This window comes from Podarcis raffonei, chromosome 10, assembly GCF_027172205.1.
Source record: "Podarcis raffonei isolate rPodRaf1 chromosome 10, rPodRaf1.pri, whole genome shotgun sequence".
NCBI lineage: Eukaryota > Metazoa > Chordata > Lepidosauria > Squamata > Lacertidae > Podarcis > Podarcis raffonei.
Window position 1 is genome coordinate 41571131 of NC_070611.1, and position 21570 is coordinate 41592700.

General features: G+C 43.0%; 1 protein-coding gene across 1 annotated transcript in view; it reads right to left on the reverse strand.

Moving 5' to 3' along the window:
• CDK17 (cyclin dependent kinase 17) overlaps positions 1-11528 on the reverse strand; it is a 71836-nt gene extending 60308 nt beyond the window's left edge. Inside the window, exon 1 of the mRNA XM_053404990.1 lies at positions 11098-11528. The gene's annotated coding sequence lies outside the window, so the exon portion shown is untranslated. The remainder of the gene's footprint in view (positions 1-11097) is intronic.
• Between the last annotated feature and the right edge of the window lie 10042 nt (positions 11529-21570).

The following is a 21570-nucleotide window of genomic DNA, read 5'->3' on the forward strand; positions in this document are numbered from 1 at the left end:
TGGTCAACATCTGATGCCCTGCTCCATGTTACCTGCCTTTAAAATGAGTCAGGAATACACAACACACTACGGTTTTTCAGTGTAGCACAGCAATTATGGAATTCTTGCCTGAGGTAGGCCTCCCTGGTTTGGTCACAGCCTTTCAGTAAGTATTTACAACCTCCCTCTTTAAAATGTTTTTGGGTACTGCTGATGCTATACTGTTTTCATATGATGATAGTGCTTTTCTGCATTTCTTCTTGTATTTATTTCAAAGCTGGCTTAGGAGTCCCTCAAGACCAAAATTATGTAAAATAAATTCTATAGGCTGAACCTTCCTAAAACAGATATACAAGGTTTGCTAATTTATTTATAAATATTTGTATTCTGCTATATCATTTTTTTAAAAATCAAACTGATTTACAGCAATAAAAACATAAAACCATACAAATGCAAATTGTGGTATTGAGAGGGATACAACCAGCCATAGCAAAACAGGTGATACAGAGAGCACAGTGGGACTTAAATTTAAGCATGTATAGGACAGTAACACCTACTGAACTTCATGGCTGAGTAGGGATTTGAACCCTGGTCTCCCAAGTCCTAGTACTAGGTAAAGGTAAGGTAAAAGTCCAGTCAAAAGCAAATATGGGGTGCGGCACTCATCTCGCTTCAGGCCTCTAGCCACTACACTGGCTCTCACTGAGGAAACATGTGTTTCTACCTGCAAAGTTTGAGCTTTAAGAAGAGGGGTGAAAATCAGCCAGATCTTCCTTTCTGATTCCCCACCCGCAGGAGAGAAGCAATCCATTTAACTGTGTGAAATAGCTTCTTCTGCTTGCTTGCTTGCTTGCTTGCTTCCTTATGCAAATCGTAGAACAATGGAAAGGTTCCCTCTGACTCTCAGCACATCAAAAGACTTCCTGAAGGGGAAAGCTTTAGTCACAGATGGAGCTGCCCTAGGTTCTCCGACCCAGCGAGAGGAGATCTCAACTTGGTTGCAAAGGGGTGCTCCTGAGAAAGCAACTGGCAATGCTGATGGGGAACATCATGTCTGGGAGCCAAATGTAGCCCCCTAGGCCTCTATGTGGCCCTTGGGACTCTCCCCCAGCCACACTCACTTTCCAGCCACTGCCCTCGCCCCTTGGCTGTTCTTCTTGGTTAGAATGTGTCCTGGAATTCTGATGATGCTTCTGGCTTGGCTGGATGGAGGGCAGAGAGGGATGTGTGTAGAGACAAGTCTACCATACGGAGGCATGTGCATGTGACCCCCAGAAGTTTGCTTAGAAGGAAAAGTAGCATTCAGGCTGAAAAAGGTCCCATTCCCCCACTGGCCCTTTGCAGTGGCAGAGGAAGTCTCTGGGGCACCTGGAGCGGAGTGCCCACGGACAGGGCAAACTGCCCATAGGGACGGGGGGTGCTGCGCCCATAGGGACGGAACAGGGCGCTCGGTGTCCCATGCCATCCCTATGGGCGCTGCGGCGCACCCCGTCCCTATAGAGACGAGACACGGCGACCATAGGGACAAGACATGGCTGCGGCACCAATAGGGACGAGACGTGGTCGTGGCACCCATAGGGATGAGACACGGCGTGCAGCACTCATAGGGACGGGGTGTGCAGTGGGGGGGCAATGAGGGGAGGCAGTGAGCGGACAGCGCAGAGCCTGCAGGCACCGAGACACATGGGTCGTGGGCTCTGCAAGCCCAGCGGTGACAAGTGCCGCCCACCATTTTGTCACCCCCCCATCAGGGTGGCCCACACACCCCGCACCCCCCTTTGTATGCCCCTGGCCCTTTGGGGCCAAAGTCTAGTCTACACCCTCACCTAAATAAAAACCTCCCATGGCTGATGATGCCAGGAAAATGGCTTGAGGCCCGTCAGCAAACACAAACCTCCAATTTCCTATTTAATGGTAGCTTATTTAATCATGTTGCATAGTCCTAATGGTGTTGACCTGTTGTTTTTAAAGGGTTCGCCCTTCATTTAATTGAAAACTCAAATAGATAGTCATTTTCCTAACTTCCTTAGGAAAGGGGACAGAGGTTGATGCCAACAGGATGTAGGGGAAAGCTTTTTCAAAGAAAGACTATAGCAAGTTTTCACATCAACGCAAATGGGATACTTGTGCTTCGACTAAGATACAACACCCTTACGTGACCATGAACAGGAGCAGAATAGAGACAGAAGGTACCTTAAAATTATCAATGCATTCTTAGAGCAGGAGACGCTGACGAGTGCCAAGATGAGCATAATTCTCATCTTTGGTATTTATCTGGAAGACTAGGAAACTAGTGCTGTAACAGAGCATCAGGATTCACATCTTGATCCCTGTTGAACTCTGGAATAAATTCCACATTCCTGCTGACTCACAGCAGGAGGTGACTCTCATTAGCTTTACAAACACACACACACACACACACACACACACACAGAGTAAAGAAAGACAGAAAGGAGTGACTGTACAGTTTGCATGGATTAGACTTAGAACCTAATTGTGGGAATAGACAATCAACATGACACAATGAATAAGCAGTAGTGTAATGTTAACTATAGATGAGTGTAAAAAGGAACTGCAAAATTTTTGTCATTTTGAAAAGGCAGACAATTTGGTATATCCAGGAAGTGTTAGACCAGGGACACCTAAAATCAAGACTATGGCTGCATTCAGACAGCGCTTTATTCTGTTTTCCCAACCCTGTTTTGCTTGTTAATTTCCACGTTTTCTGTGTTCTTTCACACGACATAAAAACCACTTCTGGAAGTCCAGTGGAATCTAGCAAAAGTCTAGCACCAACTTTCATGTTAACTTCTTCCAGGGGAAAAAATCCATTTGAAATCCTGTTATTTTCTAATGGGAGTTTTGCATTGTAATTTCATGTGGCAAAATTTGGGTCAGTGTTCCACCATACAGTTCTTTCCGGCTGCTTAAAATTTAGTGGTATATAGAATAAAAAAGGCACAGATCCATTAACACAACAAGCGCTGTGGTGTAAAAATAATGTTAGAAATTAGGACAGCAGTGCTAGCATAACCAGGAAAACCAACACAATAATCGCCACGTGTGTGTGTGTGTGTGTGTGTGTGTGTGTGTATGTGTGTGTATGTGTGTGTATATATATATATATATATATATATATATATATGGGGAATGTATGAATTCCTATGCCCCACAAATAATCCAGATGCATTTTAAATAAAAGCACACATTCTACTCATGTCCAACACTTTAATTGGACAGAGTGTTATTTTATGATGTTTTAATAATTGTATTGTACAGATCCATAGTATATATTTTTATATGTTTATAAAACATAAAAAGATAAAAGTGGGTGGTGTATATATGTTATAAATAAAAACAAACAAAACACCAGATTCCATCTTAATAAAAGGTTAGAAAATTACACCAACCCTTGATTATTTGTATATTTATTTGGAGTATTCATAATTATGGATTGTGGGAGTTATGGGGGTTTTTTGTTCTTGTTCTTATTATGTAATTTTTCTGTATTTTTGTGCTGTGAACTGCCTTGAGATCTTCGGATGAAGGGTGGTACACAAATTTAATAAAATAAGTAAATAAATACTCTGCATACATACTAAAGTTATCAGAACATATTTATATTTAAAATACAATAAAAAAGACAAAGAAATACTGGCAAGGGCAAAGCTGTATATTTATATTTATATTTATATCTCTATCTATCATCTATCTATCTATCTATCTATCTATCTATCTATCTATCTATCATCACTCTGCAGTTGACTTTCCTAGCTTGGAAATAGCTTTCAAAGAAGCCGGGTATTAAGCCCTTGCAGATTAGGGCTTCCTCCATGGATTGCTGCTGACTTTACTCACAGCTTCTGGCTTTGGTGGCAGATGCAGGAGGCATTAGGGGAGGCAAAGGTGCTGGAAGTCTCCCTACAGTCCACTGGCATGGCTTGCACCAGTGCAGGTGTAGTAGCGCTGACCTCCTTGAAGGAAAGGCAGCATATAAATGAAATAAATGTGCTCACTTCAGCAACAAAGGAACAAACTGCTACTAAGACTGGCAAGAGAAGGACGGCAGCAATTCGTGCCAGAGTGGGAAGGGTGTATGCATTCCCAAAGCTGGCTCCCAGATTGCAAACCATGGTTTGGAAGGACTTTTTGCTAAGTTACCTCCAGGGCTCCTGTACTCATGGAATAAAACTGCAAAACCCTATACCAGCCTGGACTACAACTTCTTTTGGCCCCAGCCAATATAGTCAATGAACAAAGTTGTGGTCCAAACCATGATGCGGACACCAGGTTGGGGAAGCCTAGCCTAGGCAGATTACCCAGACGCTGAGATCACCACCTGAGACCCTTATTTGGGTACGTCCTCCGCGAGAGTTCCAGAGGGTGGAGACATGAGAATGGGCCTTTTCTGCAGTGGCTCCCCATTTGTGGAACGCTCTCCCCAAGGAGGTTTGGCTGGTGTCTTCATTAGACACCTTTAGGTGCCAGGCGAAAATGTTCCTCCTTAACCAGGCTTTTGGCTGATGGACATCCAATGCCCTTTTAAATGTATTGTGAAAGGGGGGGTTATTGGGTTGTCTTTGTTCTTATTTTTATTATGTAGTTTGTGTTTTTTTAATATTGTAATCTTATGTTGTGAACCACCCTGAGATCTATTGGTATAGGGAGGTGTAGATAACAACAACAACAACAACAACAACAACAACAACAACACCCGAAACTCTTTGGGAGGAATGGCAAGATGCAAATAAATGGATAAAAGTAGCAAGATGTACAACAACATTAGGAAATCAGCTCGTAAAACAGAAAAACAAAACAGTTCTGAAAAGATGCTTCATCCTCAAAACAGCCTTTATCAAGCTCTGTCCTCTCCCAGCCAGGCCCCTTTCACATGTTGTTTGTTTCAATTAACCGAGGGATTCTCTCTGTGCCAATAGGTTGTCCACTTCTAGTCTTGCTAAGCAAAGTGCATGTTGCTAAGAAATGAGGTGGCTTCCAATTTGGAAAATCCATTACAGAGCAACAAACATACATAGCATAGGAAATAATTTGCAGCAAAACTCAGTGCTTTCTAAAGTGTTAAGCTAGCTAATTATTATGTTACAATGGGCTTGATTAACCATTTTATCTCATAATACTTATTATATGAGAGCGTTGTGTGATTTATATCCAAACCAAGAGCATTACATAGGTTCTAAGCGCAAAGCAGAACGTATTGTACTGGAAAAATAAATTTGTGGGGGAAACATATACAGAAAAAAATGTTTGAAAAGTGGATTCGTTCATAAAGGAAATTCAGGGTGTGTCTAGATTAAGAAAACCTGTGCTGCCAGTAAACAAAAATTTAAAGGAAATGACTGAAGCCCTGCAATTTGGAGACTAAAAATCTGGGCTGGACAAAACAAATACAAGAATCACCTCAAAATCTTTCACTGACAAAATTGAAATATATAACCATCATCAACTCCTCTACCTAGAAACAGTTCGTCTGCTTTATAAACAACTACAAGTATGTAATCATAACTAATCATAAAACATATTCAGCAGCAATATACAGTGGTACCTCAGTTTACAAACTTAACCCGTTAACAAAGTCCATTCTTAAACCAAAACTGTTCTTAAACCGAGGCACGCTTTCCCTAATGAGGCCTCCCACCGGCAGTGCCCTTCCACCGTTCGGATTCCGCTAGCAAACCGGGACACTACTTCTGGTTTGCGGAGTTCGTAAACCGAATTGTTCATAAACAGGACTGTTCTTAAACTGAAGTACCACTGTATATTAAGAAGCAGAGTTATATATTCCAGTTAATTTAAATGAGAAGCGGAAAAGCAAAATTATGTAATTCCTACAAATTAGCAATCTTAAGGGCAACGCAAACATGTGCTGGTCTAGAACAAACCCCAATCATTAATCCGCCATCTCGTTAAAGGTTCAGAAACAATTTAAAAACCATGTTTTTTTAATCCTCCAATAAAATAGTAATTGCATGGATTTTAGGCCCAATTAAGTATAGCTACCATAATTCTACATGTATATTCTTCTTATGGTTGCGCTGCTTTGATTCCTTTTTATACGCTATAGGAACTACAGACCAGAGCCATATTGGTCTCCCAAGTTAGAAATAACAACATAGTTTTTCATTTCCCTTATCAGGTTCTAAATGGGTACTATCATATTCCTTACATTTTTACTCTCATATTTGTGTTGTTGTTGGGCAATGAAAAGCAATTACAGCACAAATACTCCACTGCAAATGAATAATATACTGGGCAAACTGCACAATGCTCAAAAGTTTGTCATTCATTCATTCATTCATTCATTTATTGCTTGCTTGCTTGCTTGCTTGCTTGCTTGCTTTGCTTGCATATGCCACCTCCTGGCCCTCCTCATATAATTCCCACAAGAAACCTGTGAGATAGGTTAGGCTGAGAGGCCGTAACTGGCCCAGTGAGCTTGGGAGCCAGTGTGGTGTAGTGGTTAAGAGCAGTGGACTCGTAATCTGGGGAACCGGGTTCGTGTCTCCGCTCCTCCACATGCAGCTGCTGGGTGACCTTGGGCCAGTCACACTTCTCTGAAGTCTCTCAGCCCCACTCACCTCACAGAGTGTTTGTTGTGGGGGAGGAAGGGAAAGGAGAATGTTACCCGCTTTGAGACTCCTTCGGGTAGTGATAAAGCGGGATATCAAATCCAAACTCTTCTTCTTCTTCATGGTAAAGTTGGGATTCGAATCCTGGTCTCTCAGCTCTTAGTCAGACACTCTAACCACTATATCACACTGGCTCGCTAAAGAATCACAAACTCTACAATATAAAGTATAAATGGATCATACTGAAGAAAGAATTCCATATTATCTAATCTTTCTAATAAACACTATTAAACCGTATATTACAGTACTGGACTACTGGACACTCTTCTTAATACTGTATTTTAAACATGTTAAGTTTTTTTTCTGCTGGGATCTTTTCTATTTTGCCAGATTATTGTATTTTTGTTGTAAACTGCTTTGATTCTTTTCTCTCTCTTTTTTACGAAATAGCATTTTATAAATATTTTTCTAAATATAAAAATAAAACAAGGTTCTCAAAATATTTAAAATCTAAGTTTTCTTCTTTGAGGACAGGCTATAGAGCATGTGCTTTACATGCATAGAGTCCCAGGGTCAATCCCTAGCATCTCCATGTAGGGAGAAGAATAAAACGACAATATTTTCATTATCCAGACATTGGTCATCCCACCTCCTAGCTAGATGTATGCTATACTGAATTTATCGAGGCACATAACATATCTGCAAGGGAAGGTGACAAATGTACACAAGAATCCTGGACACCTGGAGTACTGTGTCCAGTTCTGGGCACCACAGTTCAAGAAGGACACTGACAAACTGGAACGTGTCCAGAGGAGGGCAACCAAAATGGTCAAAGGCCTGGAAACGATGCCTTATGAGGAACGGCTAAGGGAGCTGGGCATGTTTAGCCTGGAGAAGAGGAGGTTAAGGGGTGATATGATAGCCATGTTCAAATATATAAAAGGATGTCACATAGAGGAGGGAGAAAGGTTGTTTTCTGCTGCTCCAGAGAAGCGGACACGGAGCAATGGATCCAAACTGCAGGAAAGAAGATTCCACCTAAACATTAGGAAGAACTTCCTGACAGTAAGAGCTGTTCGACAGTGGAATTTGCTGCCAAGGAGTGTGGTGGAGTCTCCTTCTTTGGAGGTCTTTAAGCAGAGGCTTGACAACCATATGTCAGGAGTGCTCTGATGGTGTTTCCTGCTTGGCAGGGGGTTGGACTCGATAGCCCTTGTGGTCTCTTCCAACTCTATGATTCTATGATTCTATAATCCTTTAAGAAGCCAAAGGATAGTAGAAGACAGAAGTTTACACCAACAGAGAGAGCTAGGTAGGGGAAGCAGAGGAAACAGGGCTCAATTATATTCAAGTTCTGGAGAAGGCAAGCAGGCTTTGGAAACTGGAAGGGCTGCTAATGCTGTATCTATCAGCACATGGTGCAGATCAGTCAAAATCTAAAGCAGACCCAGGTATTCCATAAAATGAAGTAGCATCTGTTAAATATAAAGTATGCTCACATGTACCGGTACTTTTCATTCTATTTAGCAATGTTTACCTGGCTTACTTCTAAGTCAACATATATAGGGTTGCACTGTGAATTAATGACCAAAAATACAATTCACTGTGTAATTTTAGAAGTTGAGGTATCTGCTCCGTGAATCCGCAAACTCTGTTAATATTCAAGGCTACCATATTTTGAATGAAGGAAAAATAGGCAAACTATTTTCTAAAAATAACACAGCAAATATTTCTTCTGGTTCTCAATGGTTCTTTTATTTTACCCCCTGAGGAATTTTAAATATGAAACGCTTAGGCATGAGCACTGCTTGCTGTTTTTCACAGATGCTTCATACTGTATTTCAGTTATAGGCATGGAAAAACAGACATGTAACACCAAAGAAATGATCGTGCAGAAGATTATCATGCAACAACTGTCATGAAGTCAGAAATCCAGTACTAGAACACTCAGAAATCAATGGAAATATTTGTGAAAACAAGCAAGAAAGCAATTCAACCGAAGCCATTAACTTTAGCCATCATATTGAAAGTGATGTCAGATACTCCAAAGATTCTAATCTGCTTGCTTCTAGAAGAGACATATTAAGTCCCTGATCCTCTGTAGTCTGGATCTTTGCCATCAATTTCAATAAAAGTGATATTCTCCATAACACCCCTCATACATCATAACCTTTTTCTCATTTCAAGAGAACAGACAAAGATAGCAATCCAAATGAATTACTAGGAAGTAGGCCTCACTGAATAAACATGCTTTGGGTTGTGCTGGAAGATCAGTGAACAATCCACACCCTCATTCCACATTTTTACTTATTTTTACCCTAAACAAGTGCAGGACTTGAACTAGTAGTAGTAGAGTTGTGACAGTTATTCAGTTTTCACATTTGGGGTTAAGCACTGTGCTTGCCTTGCTAGACAGCTTGGAATCTTCAGTCTTTCTTAATCATTAATCTGCTTTTGCAGAAGGAGAGAGAGGTTCTTCAGTCATCTAGCCCAAAATCATTTGCAAGTTTCATACTGCAGCTAAACTGAAATACAGTATGGCAGGGGGCCAGCATGCTGCAGTGAATAGAAGGTGCAGCTTTGACACGCAGAAGGCAAGTTCAGGTTTCTGTTCGGCCAAGAAGTTCAGGTACTAAGCTTGTTACACTCAAGTAATTTTATTATTTAAGTGAACTTGGGGTTGCCTACAGGGGTGTATACTCAATGGGGTGTTGCAGCTGGCCAGCCAATCGTAGCTTCCTAATTAGCAAACCCTTATGTTACACTTACCACACTTTTTTAGGTATACCCCTAAAAAAAAAATCTGCTGTGAACAAGTTTATTTTTATCCATAACACTGGGTAGTATCTGTTGCCTTAATAAAATAGGAAGGAAATTCCCATTTTATCATAATATCACCAGTGCAACAGAAATTAAATTTAGAACTGCCCCTTTTAAGACGGCAAACGTACCAAGGAACAAAATCAACTCAAAGCTAAGGATTACAACCCATTTAAAAAGCACTTAACTTTCCATTTTAAGGAACAGCAGATCAATCCATTATACATTCATTACAACAGTGGAATGCAATCTATGCATAATTCCAGATATACGCATTCAAATATGCACAAGCATATGTTCACATTCGCATACACATACTCACACTTTCATTTTAGTTTGAGTGCACTACACAAATAAGGAGAAATAATTCTGAATAGAAATATCTGGCTCTAGTTTCTCCCTTACTTTATCCTTAAGGTCTTTAGAACGCTGGCATACAGCTGATATAAACAAGACGCCAACTGAGTTTTAAAGAACTTGAACATTCTCTGCTGCTGCCCAAACTGTTACAATAAAAAGAATAAGCAGGCGCTCAAGGCCAGCCAAAGAGCAGAAAGAAGCTAATCCGTTTCTAAAAACCCTACAGTGCGATGTTTTCTACATAATCTCCAATGGTGATTCATACCAAGTAGGCTCCACTGTTCTTGCAGAACAGGCTATTTTACTCACACTGAATATGTGACATTACAGATCCTGGAGAGGAAGGGGGGATTGCTGGCTAGAGTGAGGTCACCGAGGTTCAGGGTCAGTAAGTGTTTCGTATATCCTGTCATTTAAAAAGCGCCCCGGGACAGAAGTGGGAGGAGACAGAGAGAAAGGGGGGAAAGGGCGAGGAACCCGAGGAATGTTAAGAGAATGACAGAATGTGCCACTGCTGCAGGAGATCATACGTATATAGAGCAATGGTCAGGAAACAAACACCGCGACCATCCTGAGAGTTGGATCTCAGGAAATGCACAATATCAGGGCATCCATCCCATTTTGTTCACGGGGCCTAAGCTAAGGGGGCAGACTATTAAAAAACAACAACCCCAGACCTTTTCCCTCCTCCTTTTCCAGCGGCCTCCCCGCCGGCCACCCCCCCCCGCAACACTCACAAAGAAGAGAGCAATGCTTAATCCTTCCGTGTCGTGATAACCCCCTCTTGCCTTTATCTGCACAGCTTTTCACAGCTGACACCGACACCAGAAAAGCCGTGCGCCAGCAAAAGCCACCAAGCCCCCTCTGGGGGAGTTCTTGACAGATAAGATGCGCAGCCCGGAAATGCAGGAGAACCCGGGATCGGGTGGGTGGGAGAGAGTGGGAGAATCCGAACCCTGAAATCCCTCCTGGGGAGATCCGAGCGCATGGGAGGCGACCCCAAAACATCGCCACCACGTCCCATCCCTCCCACGCAGTCGCAGTCCGGACTTTATCCCTCTCTCCCTGTCCATCCTGGAGGGGGTGGAGGGAAAGAGGCAGAAAGTCACAGATCCCAAGTCCCCCTTCCGCATCTAGACGTAGGTGTTTTGGATCGGATGAGAGACAGGGATCTGGGGGAAAAACAGGGGCTTGCTCTTCCTCACCAGGCGGGCTTCCCTCCCCCGCCCCCGGCCGAGATCTGCTCACCCCATCGCCCCACACCTCCGCGGCGCCTCCCCACCCCCCTGATCTCCCCACCAGGCCCTTGACCCGCGCGCACCGGAGACAATGAGGAGCGCCCCCAACTCACCAGAAGCAGCAGCAGCAGCAGCGGGTCTCTGCCGCTCCGGGACTTGGGGGCGGCTTTCGCCCTGCCCTCGACTCCCTCCTTCTGGGCACGCTGCAGCCGCCGCCGCCTCCTTCTCGGTAGCCGAGCCCCCCGCCCAGCAGTGCCAACGCCGCCGCCGCCGCCCAGGAGCCGCTTCCTGTTCGCTGCGCTGCCTGGTGCCGCGGGAGGGCCTCCGCGGGCGCCTTCCCTTCCCGGCGCAGGAGAGTCACGGCATCCCGTCAGCCAACATGGCTGCTCCCCGGGGGTTCGCTCCTCACCGCCGCTGCCGCGCTACTTCCTTTGCTGCGCCGCGGTGCGACTCCGGATGCTGCTGGGCCGACTCCGCTCGCCAAATGGGGAGCGAGCGCGACGGAGGCAGCAGCAGGAGAGAGCTCTGCCGAGCGCCAGCAGCCGCGCAGACCGGAGCCAGCGCGACAGCTAGCGGCCGGCGAGGGAGCGGCAGGCGCGGCCTCCCTTAGTGCTCCGCGCCGCCAAGCCTGCCCGACGCCAAGGCGCGCGTGGAGCAGCGGCGGGAGGAGCGGTGAGGGTGCGCCGCTCTCCGTTCGCCTCTCTCCTCGGGACTGTGAGCGCGAACGCGGAGGGAAGGCGCTTCCTCGCCGCCCTCCCCTCTCCGTTACTAGGGCTGAGGCATTCAGGTTGCGCTCCTGCTGCCGTGTTTTATTTATTCTTAAACCTTATGTGCCAACGGTGCCTATTTACCATCAGGCTTCTTACCTGTCCCGGCCGGGGGGGGGGGAATAGCTGCTGCTCCTTCCTACCTTCTTTTCTTCCTTCTTTCCTATTTTGTTGCTGAGAATAATCTGGGTGCTTCTTCTAAATTTTTATTTTTGCATTATGCATATTAAGTGCCCACCGCCCTGACACAAATGTTTTTCTGTATTGGTTTTCTAGTTCAGGATGAGGTAGAAATGGGTATGTTTTTAATACACACAAATCCAAAATCTCTCGGCTCACATTCCTGCACGGCCTGGGTTTTGTAGCAACACAGCCTTGGCAGAAGAACATAGATGCAAGGCTAGGGTTTTCCGCAATGTAGGATCACTGTCAAAGATCCTGGGCTTTGGGGCATCATCATTGCAGAAACACAGGGATCCAAGGCATAGCTAGGCACTGTTTTTACGTAAAGGCATTCAAATGTGCTGTCATTCACATCCTTCATGGAGTACGCCATGAAAATCAAGTTGCTGGGTGGTCATGGTGGGGCAGAAACATGGATCAGAAGCATATCTCATCACTGATTCTCGTGATTTCTACAGGAAGTTCCTCCAAACCATGCCATGAGAGTACCAACAACAGCTGCATCACACTGTGGTGTTGCCACAGTGTGAAAATGGAGCAAGGTAGCTCCACCACCACAACAACGCTACAAAAACTATTAGAACTCTACGCATTTTACTTATTTCAAATACTTTTCTACTGCTTTTCTGTGAAACACCATGGCAGTGTACAATAGATTAAAAACAGTAAAAATATTTTTAGAAACACCATGCAAAAACATAACAAACAAGATCTTTAAAATGTCAAATTTAAAAGGCTGTGTCTTGACACCTTTTCCAAAAGCAAAAAGAGTGGAGACCAATTGTAGCTCCGGAGGAAGCATACTCCACAATTTGAGAGCAACATGGGAGGAAGACCACTCATGCACACCTATGCTTCTCTGTGTGGGTGGGTATCCTCAAAAGGACCTGCAGATCTTAATAGCTGGATAGGAAAATAATGGATAGGCCACCCCTTAGATAACCAGGTCCTAATCTGTTTAGGGCTATAGAGGTTATAAACAATACATTGAATTAAGCCTGGAAAACAATTGGCAACCAGTACAGTTTCTTTCAATATCAGAGTCATGTGATCGAATACCAGGTACCAGTTAGGCAGTGCCTAGTTGTTGCTTCTGGCACCAGTTGAAGTTTCCAGATGTTCTTCAAGGGTAACTTCGCATAGACTATAGCATGTTACAATAGTCTAAATGTAAAGTGACCAAGACATGGATACCTGTTGCCAAATCAGACTGACTCAGGAAAAGTAGCAGCTGGTGCACTGAACATAATTGTGCAAATGTACTCCTTGCCACCACTCAGCTGAGAATTCAGGGTCAAGCAGCACACATGAACTATGAACCTGCTCTTAAAGTGATAGTGCAGTCTCTTCCAGAACAGGTTGCATTTCAATCTCTGAATCTGATTTTCTGGTTACCAACAGCACCTCTGTCTTAAATTTAATCACTGTAATCCAGCCCATTATCAAACCAAGGCAGTGTTCATGGGCGTAGCCAGGATTTTTGTTGGGGGGGCAGGACTTTTGTTGGGGGGGCAGAACCGATGGATTGGTCAGTTAGTTAAGTATTACCACTGTTTTACTTGATCTAGGGGGCAGCCGGGCCCCCTGGTTACACCCATAGCAGCATTCAATGGTACTGATTGCTTCCTTGGTATTTGATGACAAGAAGCAGCAGAAATGAGCACTATCAGCATGTTGGTGGCATTTTCACATTTTTTAAAGACACAAAACAATGTGTGTGGGGGGGGGGTTACCTGAGAGATTGGATTTCTCCAGCTTTTACAACAGGTCAGCGATATGAGGCACTAGAATAAAATTGGCACATAGAGGGATTCCATTTGTATCCAGTTGCCAATTCAGAAGAAAAATAGGAGCATAGCATCTGTAGCAAGACTAACCACAGAAGATCACTTGCCTGTGGAGCTCCAAAAACACACATTCCTTTTTGAAAATGTCCTAGTAGCATAACTAATTGCACAGAAGCAATTTTATTTGGATGGAACTGCAATTCATTCAGGATTTCTCTGACCTCTAGGAGTTTGTCAAGATCTTGAAGGATTAGGACATCAAATAATTGGGGGTGGGGGAAGACTATCCTGCACTTGTATCCCTTTGCACTTTGACCTGCCTTTCTGCAGCATTTATATTTGTGCTGTCACCTAACCTCTTTCTCTGTGTTTATTTTGGAGGTTTGAATGAGAAGCATAGTCTCAAACTTCTCAACACATTATTTACTACCATTTCACAAACCTACTTCCCCACCCTCACTTTGTATTCTCAGCAACACTATGGTAAGGTCAGGGAGTTCAGATAAACATCTTAATTTGCCAGTTTCAGTTTCAGTTTCTCTGCTTCTTATTCTTCCAATTTTCCAATGAGTTTGCCTTGACTTTTTTTTTAAACAAAATGTCTGCACAAAAGTGTGTATGTATTTTCACGTGCATTTCTTCAAGGATATACATTTTTGTGTGCCATTTTTTCCTAATATAATGCTTTTAAAACATTTTAATGCTTCAAACAGTACTTCAAACAAATAGTTCATTACTAAAATCATAGATCTATTACAGCAATTTTCAAAACAGAAATTAACTTTTTAATAGCGAAACACTTGGGCTTCCATCTTCTTCTGCTGAAGTTAGGCCCTTTCCCTTCATATAGGCAGTTATATACACATTTTTTGGTTGGAGTATGGCATCACAAAGTTCATAGAAGTGCTACTTTTGAAGGAGAGCTGCATTTATGTACAGCAAATATGGATTAAGTAGGTTCACATTAACATACAAACCAAATAAAATTATCCTTCCTATCCGAAATGCAATTCCTAAAATACCTACATCCCGGTCATTGGCACAAGTTGAACTGAATGGGGAACTTGGAACACTGCCTTGTCTGCAAGACAAATATTGTTTTTTGTTGCTTGTGTGCTCTTTCCTTTTATTTTATTGGCTAAAGTTCAGTGCTCCTAACACAGTGCCTTTCATTAGAATGTATTCTGAAGCATTTACAAGGGATAATAAATGCCTGCAAGGCAGTGTGTCTCAGACTTCTAAGGGAAAGGATGAGGAACAGTTTTGTATGTCTCATTGGTGCTAGACTTACATAGAGTCTAAGCTCATGTTCTGTTGTAGGTCAGTTTGGAAGTGGATGGCTTCCAATAAATCTACATTTTCTGCTTAACAGTATTAAACTAGTAATATTCATACGTCAGACTCACACCATTTGTTAATGTCTGGAGTTGGCAATAACATTTAGACACTTTCTCGTCTCTTTCCCAAGAGCTTTGTGATTTTATTTCTTCTTTAACTTAGCTAAAAACATTCACCAAAAAATGTTAAATGCATTCCCATAAATGCATTGCTTACATGAAAACAGCCATTAGATGCATTAGCAAAATAAAATAAACTGTTTTATAACATATTTAGGGTGCTTTCCTGAATATCGTCTTGTACATTTCTTTCTACTGCTTCTACATATTTGCAGTGTTGAATTATTTTCTCCTGTAGTTACTATATAGAGTTCAATACCAAATTAATGGCATCCATTTTCCTTTGGTTCGCAACTGATGCTCTTGTCTGCTGGGAGGAAAATGCCATGGTTACCTTGTGCTCCCCCCCCCCCCCAGTTTCCAGGACAGAAACTTCCACTCAGAACCCTTTACCGGGGTATCCTGAGATATTGCACCTGCTCAAGGGTGGAGGTGATACACCAATTCACCCCACCCTCAGAAACTAGACTAAGGATTCAGCACAATGCAGCCCACTTAAATATACCAGCAGTTCATCAGAGTGAAGACTTCCTCACTCTGGTCTGCCGCTAAAGCTCCATGCCCTCTATTGGCCAACACAAATTTAAAATATTGGCTGGCTAGGGTTGCCATATTTCAAAAAGGGGAAATTCGGACACAAAAGTTGTTGAGCTTTTATTTTGGGGGCCAAAATATAGACTTCCAACATGGGTTGCCATATGTCCAGATTTTCAGCGATTTCTGCCTTGACACTGTTTTCGTCTGCCACATTCCTGACGTATGGCAGCTCTAACCAAGGCCAAAACCAACAGACATCTTCAAGGAGGAGGGGACCTCTGCACCAGGCCGCAATTGTCGCCCACCCCCAATTCTGGGTAAGCAATCCATCAGCCATCTCAGCATAATCTCCCTCCTGATTGTCGTGGTGGAGAGGTCTACGGGCGATCGAAGTCCCGGCTGAGGATGTTGGGACTGGGGGCAAAATGGCGGGGTGGGAGCAGGAATGAAAGTCCAGAAGCCAGGGGTCCAAGGGTCAGGAAGCAGGGAGTCACGAAGTCAAAGGTCCGAGGGTCGAGAAGCAAGGCATCATGAAGTCAAGGGTCTGAGGGTCGAGAAACAAGAAGCCAAATGAAGCAAGGCAAGAAACGAGTTGCTGTGGCAAAGAGCCAAAGGGAAATGCTGACCTTATATCCCTTCCTGGCTCTTGCCACTAGGTGCAGTGAGTTACCAAGCGGCCTCACCTGTGCGGCCACGCCTTGCCTCTCCAGAACAAACTTAGGAAGGCCCCAGTCCTGTGAAGCCCTACTGGTCACAAGGCCTGGTTCCTGCACGCACTCCTGACAGGAGACCATATATATATATATATACAACACTGAAATCCTTTGAGGAAGTGCAGGATGAAAATGTAATGAGAAGGTAAGTAAACAATGTTACGTGTTGCTGTGAAACAGGCTGCCAAAACCTGCCAGAGCATTCACTGCCGACGAGAGACCTGGCAGAGCTGAGATTGCCCAGGGAGTGTAAAACCTATGTCTCTGGGTGGCTGTATCCTGTTCCGACTTGCCACACGGTCCCTATGACAGTGGGTCAGGTGACAAGTCGAGGCAGGTTGTAGCCATGCAGAGATACTCTTGTGTGAGTGGGGTTGTGATCCTGGAAGGGAGAGGGCAGGAAGGAAAGGGGAGAGAGGGAGGAAGAGATAAATGGTGAGAGGTGGAAGGGGTGGAAGTGGAATGGGGAAGAGAAGGAGCCCGGAGACTGATGGCTAAGGAGCTGAGGTGCTTGACTGTGTGTGTGCACACCATACCTTTAAAGCACGTTACCCACCACTACCACCAAGAATCCTGGAAACTGTACAGTAATTTGTTACTGGTGATGGGAATTTTAGCTTTGTGGTGGGTAAACTTTAGTGCCCATTCTTTGTGCAGGGGTGGGGATGTTCTTTAAATATATGGCGTATATGCAGTGACCGGAATAGGACAAGGTTGGAGCCCTGAGGTCTAGTGGAGGCAACAGCAAAAAGAGAGTAAGATATAGGACACTAGACTGTCAGGAGTTACTGTGGAAACCTTGCAACAAATACTTACTGCCAGAAAGCACTGAAGCCTACTTGTGCTGCTTCTTCATGCTTATTTATGATGAAGAGGTAGCCTCCATCCCTGAGGGTCCTACAGTCCCATGTTTATTTATGGTTTTGAACATGCATCTCTGCTCTTCACTTCCTGTGGTTCAGAACATTTTTAAAATTACATTGTTGTCTCACCCATAACCACAAGCGTACCTTTATAAACCATTTACACTAGGTGGTTTATAAATGTTTTAAAATTAATAAATAAAATTAATTATGACTTTCTATTAATATACTTTTGAAGAATTTTCAGTTTCCGTATTATACACACAGAAAATTTGGAACAATATATGGGGAAACACTGAATGCATTATGCCGATTCGAGAAATTAAAGGAAAAAAGTAATAAATACGGACAGGAACCAAAAAAAATTCAAAGTCTTTATTAACCTATGTCTCAGGACAAATAAATAAATGAATAAATAAATCAGGCATCCTTGACACGTGATGCCACCACATAGGAATTTTGAATATTTTTCAGTCTTGGCGTTCATTTACATTTCAGCTAGTTCTTTCCTCAAATGGTAGTTGTTCAATATGCCTGCTACTGTTGCAGGCAAATTCTCTATAGAAACAGCTGTATCTTAGTAACATGCCAAGAATAGATTGAAGGAGGTGTGTGATGGAATGCATCAGTACATACAATAATTTTAAACCCAAGTTTAAATAGCAGATATGAAATATTAGTTGTGGCTTCCATTGATAAACGGAGGCTGCAAATGGTCAGAGGCATCCTTCCTGCCTTTCAATTGTATCTTATATATATATGGCCTAGCAGCTTTTGTCAACCTGGTGCTCTCTGTTTAGAATGACAACTCACACCAACTTTTATTTAGATTTGCAGCATAAAACATTATAACCAAAAACAACTTAAACTTGTCTATTATTTTTCTTCTGTGCTCAGAACAAAAATGTAGTACTTTGTCTGACGGAAGCTCTTTGCTTTTAATAGTTTTTTTGATAATGATACGGAATAATTCAGTGGGTGCAGATTTACCTATCACTATATAGTTGGAAAAGCTACACCTGTAGAATTTTGTGCTTGCCATAGCTGTTAAAGATGCAGAGCCTTTGTCTGAAAATATTGTGCCAGCTCTATTTTGGTTTAACTCAACTAAATTATTTATTACACATGCATATTCATGGACGTTAATTATTTTGCAAATCATAAACCAATGTAACGTGGGGGGGGGGAACCCACCAAATATTATCTGGCCCAAAAGCAGAACCACACACTCATTATGGACTTTTGTTGTGGCCATCTTCCTTTCAAAAACAACTTTTTTTTTAATTAACGTAAACAACAAGGATTATCATCTCATGACAATTTGGGACAGCATTATTTGGATCTGAATTGCATCTTTACTGTCTTGCAGTCATTTCATTCTTCCCTAGTTCTGGTTGCGTAACTGTACTGTTGGATAATGCAATAGAAAGGTGAAATCAGAAAAAAGGAGGAAGAATATAGGAGGAAAGTCAGTGAGAGCAAGAGGAATGAGTAGCGGCACAGAGTAGTATACATTGCTGTGCATCAGTGGGAGCAGAAGTCCAAGTAATGAGTTTTTCTATAATATTGTATTTTTTCCCCCAATAACAACAATTTCCCCGTATATACATATCTCATCCAAATTTACATTGACTGATTTTCAAGGCTTCAGAATCAGGAGCTCATGGAAGTGGGAGCTGTTTTCCTCTCTGCTACACATCCAGTTTCCTTAAATGTTCGTTTGTAGCTAGTACTGTACAATATGTGCCCTTCTGTCTGTTTTTGAAGCTGTTGCCAGCATGTAAAAACACAGAGAGCCTGGTCCTTCCAATGCCGTTTGCTTATTAAAAGAGCAATGATAGGTTGAACTGATTAGTATACAAACAAACAAAAAGTTTGGTGTACTTTTTATAATGTTCTTAATTTATATCTCATTATTTTTTGATGCACTCTCTCTCTCTCTTGTTACTATATCAACGTCAGCTTTCTTATGCAATCATTAACTGACTCCTCAATCCTTGCTGACAACCAGGACAACATTCCCAGACATTGACATGCAAGATGGCACATAGGCACGGACCTGTTTGAATTTGCCCCCTTATTCCCACTGCAGAATTGGGTGGATGGTTGCTCTTAGTTTTGGTCCAACAACATCCAGCAAGCCGATGCAGAAGCCTCTAAATGTTAGCTTTGACGATTGCAGGAAAAGAGCAAATCAAGAAATGGGCCCCAATGTTAGTATTATTTATTGTGGCGTACAAAATCCTAGCTGAGTAAAAGGTTTAGTTTATTATTAATAGGATAGCCAGAAAAAACTAACCCAGCTATTGTGGTCAAGGGATCTCGATGTAGGAAAGCATCCGGGATGAGTATATATTTAGGAATCCATGATGAATTTAGAGAATCAGAGTGGGCATGTAAATCTACCAAAACTGCAGAAGGGAAAAAAAATGTGTTCCAACACTGGGCCTATTGTAGGCATGGATTGACTGTGCCAAGCTGGCTCAGAGCTGGCTATAAGACAGAACTTTCTCCTCTGCCTTTTTCTTTTTTCTTAACCCTTATCAGCCAGGCTACAGCTTCTCCTTTATACAAGGTTTGTCCTGTCCATATGCCCTGAGCTCTAGAGACTGATGAGCCAATTAGGGAAGTGGTTAGTCCCTGCCTGGCTGTATGTAACCCTTTGCTCCCCCAGGGAAAGGTTCCTTTTCTCACAAGCAACCTTTTGGGAACACAGAGAGATTCAAAATTAATATACTGGAGCAGTATAAAGCACTTAGCAACAGAAAGTGTGTGGGATGCGGTGACAGCAGTATGTGTGTTGCAACCTGGTGACATTAAGAAAACTGCGTGGAAAATAAAAGCTTTAATTTGCTTTTATTGAGTCTGTCCCCTCCCCTCATTTCTCCCCATTTTTGTCCTTGGAGCTGTGATGATATGTTGGACAGCAAAAGGCCACTTAGATTTGACATTTAAAAATCATGTAGGCTACATACACGTCATACATTTATTTCAGTCGGAACTCACCGGAATGTAATTCTGGCATCTCTCAGGTGGGCACCATTGCCATTATAAGAGAACAAGGGAGGTGTTCATGGTGAATTCTGGTGCCTCTTCTTCTAGAAAAATAGTACTGCATTTAAAGCACGTTTCCCCTGCCAAGGAATCCTGGGAACTGTAGCTGCAATTTCAAGCACTCTTAACCAACTACAGGTCTCATCATTCTTTGCTGGGAGGAATGTACTTCAATGTGCTTTAAAACTATGGTGTGTATACAGCCCTAGTCTCTTTGGTCTGCAAGGATATGCTGGAAAAGGATATGCTGGCACTTACCTTGCTGAGACTCTTAATTTAGAATCAATACTTTATTTAAGATACAGTGGTACCTCAGGTTACATACGCTTCAGGTTACAGACTCCGCGAACCCAGAAATAGTGCTTCAGGTTAAGAACTTTGCTTCAGGACGAGAACAGAAATCGTGCTCTGGCGGCACGGCAGCAGCAGGAGGCTCCATTAGCTAAAGTGGTGCTTCAGGTTAAGAACAGTTTCAAGTTAAGTACGGACCTCTGGAACGAATTAAGTACTTAACCTGAGGTACCACTGTAGTAGCCTCGGAATCATGTTTAAGTGCTAACACTCAGCTCTGAAACATACAAAGTATCACTTCAGAACAGAGTTCATTTGAGTTTGAGCATGTGCAGAGTACCTTTCCCTGACTGATTAGCAACTACAACCAGCATCTGAGAATAAGAAAAATGCTTTATAAGTCAGAGGGGATAGTTTTTAGGACAGAGGCAGGGACTGTGTGACCTTCCAGATGTTGTTGGACTCCAACTCCCATCAGCCCCAGCCCTCATCAGCAATGGCCAGGTGTGATGGGAGTTATACTTCAGCAACATCTGGAGGGCCATTCTTGCTTTGGTAGTCATATGTCTGTTTTACATTGTGGCATAAGTTTGTTCCATGGCAGCTGAACTGCAAGTACAGTGGTACCTCGGGTTACATACGCTTCAGGTTACATACGCTTCAGGTTACAGACTCCACTAACCCAGAAATATTACCTCAGGTTAAGAACTTTGCTTCAGGATGAGAACAGAAATTGTGCTCCGGCGGCACAGCAGCAGCAGGAGGCCCCATTAGCTAAAGTGGTGCTTCAGGTTAAAAACAGTTTCAGGTTAAGTACGGACCTCCGGAACGAATTAAGTACTTAACCTGAGGTACCACTGTACAGCAACAGGCTGAACATCAGTGGGTTTCCCCGCTTTTTGCTGTATATGAAAGGGATGTTAAAGAGCAAGGA